Here is a 6,482-nt window from a genome sequence, read left to right as displayed (position 1 = left end):
CGGAGCACTTGATCTTGGAGCTTGAGACGAAGTGTTGTTCTAAAAGCCTGGGTTGTGTGGGTGGGAAGATCCATTGCCACCTTTGCTCTTCTGCTGTTAAGGCTGACGGAACGGAGGAGGAGGAGGCAACCAATACTTTTGCTGCTTAGTTGCCACTTGAGTTGAGGAAGAAGGAGTTGCATCTCTGACTCGCTTCTTTGAAGCATCGCACTTGAGTTGAGCAGTCTCTTGTTTCAGTGCCATATTGTAAAACTCATCATACTTCTGCGGCTCAGAAAGCACGAGAGCTAGTTGGAGATCTTCTCTGAGGCCACCTCTGAACTGATAAATCATGCTCTTCTCGCTAGGGACGTCTTGCTTAGCGAAACGGGCGAGCTTCTGGAACATGATGTTATACTGGTAAACAGACAAGCTGCCTTGCTTCAGATTGCGGAACTCCTCACGCTTGCTCTCAACAACACTCTGAGGAATGTGGTGAGCTTTGAAGTCTTGACGGAATTCATCCCAGGTAATCACACGACCTCCTCTGGAATCTTTGTATTGTTGATACCACTCTGCAGCTTGGTCTTTGAGTTGGAACGAGGCAAACTTGAAAAAGTCCTCAGGCCTGACGTTGCTGCACTCGAAATGCTTGCAGATATCCACGAGCCAATCATCAGCGTCTATTGCCTCGACACAGTTGTTGAAGGTCTTTGGCTGGTTTGCGAGGAACTGGTTGAGTGTAGCAAACTAATTCTGATTGTTGCCATGGCCTTGATTCCCTTGGTTGCGCTATTGCAAGAGTTGCATGATCAGTTGCGTGTTTGCATTGGTAGCGGCCATCACAGCTTGCCATGCCTCCGGAGGTGGAGGTGGTGGCGGCGGTTCAGGGTTCTGACGCGTTGGTGGAGAGATCCTGAAGAGGGTGACATCCGTTAGCATCTTGACAGACATATATTCAAGCTGAATCAAATGGATTGAAATTGCAACATATAGTCTTAACATCCGAACAAAATGAACGAATGAATTCCAATTGAAATGGTCACACTTCCCTAAATTGTGAAGCCACTTAGATAGATGTAGAAGAATAAAACAACAAGGTACGGACAAGAACAAATACTTGGTGAGGATTACCCAATCACAAACCAAATATTTGCGGAAGAAATTACTAGAGCTACAAGAATTCCCACCTATGAAACTCCTGAACATTTCCGGTTATGCAATCAGGTGTTGGGGATACAGGGGAAGTGTCACACCCTGCATTTTGTAGCATGTCATTTTCATTATTAAAGCATGAATAATTGGACCAACAAAAACTTTTGCATTATTTGGCTTTCATTTTGGAGTTGGTTTTCTTTGAGTGATTTTTTTTCAAGTGCTCTTTAAAATCAACTACTCCACCTTCTGTACTTCATCTCCTTGCCCCAAACTTCGGCCCAATGATCATGCCATGTGTATAGTACAGTATAGTATTTTCCTACAAATATAATTTGGCCAAATAGTATTTTCAAAATTTAGTTTTCCAAAAACCCCTGAGCTGAGGTTTGCACTACAAGTACTTGAATTGGGGTATGAAAAATATTTCAAAGAGTATATTTGAAACCTATTAGATATAGGATTCCCATAAACCACAAAAATATAATTTTAATAGTTATTTTCCTATTTTATTTAAAATCTTTTTCTTAAGGCCAGAAATGGTCTTTAATAGGGAAAAATTATTTTAATGTTTCAAAAATATTTGACAAAAATCAGGGAAACTCAGTGGACATATATTTTCCATATATAAGAGTTCCAACACATGGTCATGTTCAGAATATTGGACAAAACCTCCCAAAACTATTTCTGCCCATTTCAAGGATTTGAAATATTTCTACAGGAAATATTTTCATAAAAATCCAAGGAAAATCCAGCAAGTCACGAATGCATATTGTCGTCACCTTGAAAATCCTCATCATAATTAAGGTCAGTTTGGTTCACCAAAATGCACCAAAACCCTCTCTGACCAGAATCAAATTTGAATAACTTTGTACTACCAACTTTCTCTCCTTGACCCCAAATTTTGTGATAATGTTCATATGACCAAATGAGGCCACTACACCAAGTGGTGCATCAAGGAGAAATGATTTGATCAACTAGATCTGCACAAGTTCATTTTTGCTAATTTCTAGGGTTTACAAAAGTTGCATTGGTAATTTTGCCCAAATAAGCTCAAAATTGGTGGAAGACCCTAATTATATGTGTCATTCCACCCCATGGAGTCTCATGGCAAACGGAAACCATCTACTTGCCCAAACCAGCATCAAACACCTTCTGCCACTTTACAAAAATCCCATTTTGGCCTCTTCCACTAATCTCTGTAGGCTCAACTTTCTACCACGACCCCTCCTAGTCCCCCTCTAGCACCTGTGAGCTTTGCTGCCCGAGGAAGCAATGATGAAGGGGGGAGAACCCCATTTTTCTTCTCTAGACAGTGGATTCCTCTCTCTCTCTCTCTCAGCCTCCCTCTCTCCTCTCAGCCTTTCAGAGCATCCAAGGCACACCCCAGCTTTCGCCCATGCCCCCTTCAGCTGCCAAACGCAAGTGGACGCGCGCGGACACAGGAAAGCCGCGAATGCCGGCCAAAGTCACGCTCTGGAGCGCCTGGAAGGGCACCCGACCGTTGACGCCGCGCCTCCCGGCCACCTCGAGCCTCCCCCGTGCGCCAGTCGATGCCCCTCGACGTCCGCTCCACACCAGCAGGCCGCCCACTTGCTCCCGCGCCTTCCTCTCTCCTGCAGCTCGCGCCAGGACGCCGCCCCGTTTGGCGAATGCTCGCGCCGCTCCTATGGCCTGCCTGCAGCTCGCCCCGCTCCTCCTCTCTCTCCCTGGCACCCTAGACCACTCTCACGAACACCCCCGAGCCCTCCATTCCCTCTCTAACGGACACCCGAGCCGATCCCGCGGGCACCCATAGGCCGCGCCTACGGTGGACCTCGGCCAGCCTATAAAAGGCGACCCCGAGCCTCTCTATCACTCCCCGCCGCTCCCCCACACTCCTAATCCACCTCCCGCGCCACCCATTTGTCCCCAGAGCCGCTCGAGATCGAGCTCAAGCTCCGCCGCCTCGGCTCGTCGGAGTTCGCGAGGTACAGGCCTCCCCCGCTCCTCCTTTGCCCCGATCTGGAGCCACCGCGCCCTACTGATCAGTTCCCCCCTTGTCTCCCTCTTTGTAGCTGCCGGAAACGGTCGGAGTCACCGCCTCCTGAAGCTCCTCCGCCACAGCTCCTCGTCACCGGCGAACCAGGCACCCCCGCCGGCCAAGTCCACCACCCACCGACGTGCGGCAGCCTCCTGAGCACTGCGACCCCCCTGTCCACGGGTTAGTGATGACAGGCGGGCCCCGCCTGTCATCCTCTCCCTCGTTCCCGTGCCCCTCTCTCTCTGTCCTGCGGGCCCCGGCCGTCAGGTTTGAAATGGGCGGGCACGCGCATTGTGCGCTGGCTCGGCTGGGTCGGCCCGCTAGCTGGGCCTGCTACCCCGCAGCTGTTCTGGCTCGGCAGGCACAGTGCCCTTTTGCTTTTTCTTTTCTGTGGCTTTTCCAAAAATTCCACAGAATTAATTATTTATCCAAATGCAATAATTCCAACTCCTAAATTCTTGTAATAATCCCCCCTATTTATGGTGCAACTTTCATTCAAATCCAACAACCTTTTCTTCACTATAAATATTTAAATGTGATCTTAAGCATTTAAATAAACCTTTGAAAACCCATTTCTCCTATTCTGCTACTCCGAATCCAAAACTAGGAATTTTCTCCTTCTTAGTTTTCAACCTAGTATTTAACAAAAATGAGTTGACATTTTTCTGAGCACTTTGGTTTTTCTGTTTTATTATTGCCTTATTTTCTCGTTATTATTTTGCGACGATAGATTGTGTTGCTGACGAAGGAGTTGGACCAGAAGACTTTGAAGACCCAGAAGACTTTGTTGAGCCAGGCAAGCAGCCCTTTGACCATGTCTATGAAACCCTTTTTATGCATTTCATATAGCACTTTATTATTGTTGCATCGGAATCATGATGAGATGGTAGCCACTTTGGTGGGTTGCCTCCATTTCCTCCTTGTTGATACTTGCATTGTGCATGACCCTACCTTCTTATGAGGGTCATGCCGGTGGGAGTAGATAGGATGCTAAAGTAGTTGCTACGCATAAAGGGACGGGAATGTGCATGGTGATGGAGACAAGGTATTTTCAAAAGACTTTTCAAAAAACCCGTCGGGTACCACTTATGCCCGAGGGAGATAATGAGATGGGTAACCACTTGATGACGAAGTGGTATACCGAGGCAAGTGTGTGTGCTGTTTTCAAAAACGGATTAGATTTAAGATTTGTCGACTGTCCCAACCTTACATGCGCAACCACTCTACCCTTGTATGGGAAAGGGCATTATTGATTACCAAGGACGATACTAGCTTGGAGCCCGCATTACTAGTGACGGGAGAGTTGTTGGTGCGCTCTCTCGGGACGGGGTCATGCCAGGTAGGGCGGCCAAGAACATTTTTATGGGGCACGGGACACACCGCTGGTACCCCGTGCCAGTGGTATGTGATGAATATGGGAGCGAGGCTCCACCATTTTTTAAAGTTGTGAAATGTTGGGCACGGGGGTTACTACCAATCGAGTGGACTCCATGTTAGTGTTGTCTAGGGGAAGATAGTGATCGGGTGCTTACCCCGGGTACTTGAGGTACGGCGGGTCGTGGATGACACGGAAGCTCCCCGGATCTTGTGGGTAAAGTGTGCAACCTTTGTAGAGTGTAAAACTATTCGAATAGCCGTGTCCACGGTCAAGGACAGTTGGGCGGTGTTGCTTAAACTACGTCCACATGTTTGCAAACTAGTGTGTGTGTTTGGATAAGTGGGAAGAGCTACTTGGGTCAAGTCAAGGGACTTGACATGACTGAGTTGGGTTGATGCCCACTCTACTTATGTTGATATCTGTAACCTGCCCTCATGGTTACTTGAATTCTCCTTATGCATGTCTTGCAAGTTGTTGAACATGTCATTACACTCAAAACTAGCTTTTCGCAAATATTTACCTATATCATGCATTGTTGTACCTTGAACCAAAACATGGGTTGCTTGCGAGTACATTCAAAGTACTCATTGGCTTGCCACTGGTTATTTAATTGGCCAGGCATGGAAGAACAGGAGTTCGAAGAAGAGTTCTTTGAAGACGAACATGCGAACTAGGACGTTTCCCAGTCAGATTGCCTGTAGGGTTAAGGCAGATGGCATGGGTTCTACTTATCGACGAAGATTTCCGCTGCTTAAGTTTATTTGGTATTCAGCCCTTGTGGCTTTATCTATGTAAGACTTGACCAAAATGGTCATAATTTGTGTAAGACGATATGTATGGATGTAAGACTCTTGTTATTCAGCCTCTGTGTGTTCAGTGAGCATTGATCTCTGGGATCACTGTACACGTACATTCGGTGATCACGACTTATGAGTCGGGGTCCCCACAGAGCTGGTATCAGAGCCATCCTGACTGTAGGAAACCTTAGTTAGCATGGACGTTAGTTAGAGTGAGACTATCTCCAAAACTACCTATATACCTACGCATTCTAGTAATATCCCAAACATGGGTCGTATCTCCTCTATTGACCCTTCCCTTTCCACTTTTGTAGATGGCCGTCGTACCCGAGGACCTCCTGACCACTGGATTTCCCGTGCTCCTTGAGGACAGCCTCAAGAAGTGCCAGTTCACTCGAGCCCCCACCTTCTCCTATCACGAGCACTGGATCGACAGCACCACGAAGGAGTATCATGTGGAGGTAGTCGTGAGGGCAAACAACTCTCCGACAAGCTGGTTCTTTGAAGGACCACAGATGGCGACCCTGCTCCTCGCCGTTGAGATTGCTGCACTCAAGGCGCTGACTCTCCATCGAGATCTTCTGCCAGGGATGGCAAGTGAGCCAACCACTCGTTACCTACCTTATCGTAAGGAGGGTGATGACGAGAGCAGCGCACCAGCTCCACCCATGGACGAGGGGCTTCCCCTCCGTTTCCAGACCTACTTCAGCTTGTGTGCTGATAGTCTGGCACAGCACTTGCCCTTAGAGTCGATGGAGCTTCGGAGGGAACTCCATGAGACCAAGGAACTCCTTCGCCTAGCTCAGACAAAGGCGGATAGGATCAAGAAGGATGGTGCACCCCCTGGACAGCCCGTTGTTGCCTATCGAGGCGGGCGACCCCCACAGGCTACGCATGCCAAGGGATCATCTCGGCCACGCCGTATGACGGTGAAGGAATATCGCAACCTCTTCATGGTGCCACCGGCGAAGCAGCGCCGTGTTCAGCTCCTCCACTCCCCCATACCCTCAAGTGACGAAGATACTGAGGCAGATGAAGATGAGGAGGAAGACCCAGAGGAGCCGAACTACGCGACCGAGCATTCCACCACTTAGACACCGTTCGGGACTAGGATAGGCCAGTCCGCAACCCTTAAGGTAGGATAGGTCGT

The sequence above is a fragment of the Triticum aestivum genome, chromosome 3A, assembly GCF_018294505.1.
Source record: "Triticum aestivum cultivar Chinese Spring chromosome 3A, IWGSC CS RefSeq v2.1, whole genome shotgun sequence".
Classification (NCBI taxonomy): domain Eukaryota; kingdom Viridiplantae; phylum Streptophyta; class Magnoliopsida; order Poales; family Poaceae; genus Triticum; species Triticum aestivum.
This window is presented reverse-complemented; position numbering follows the sequence as displayed.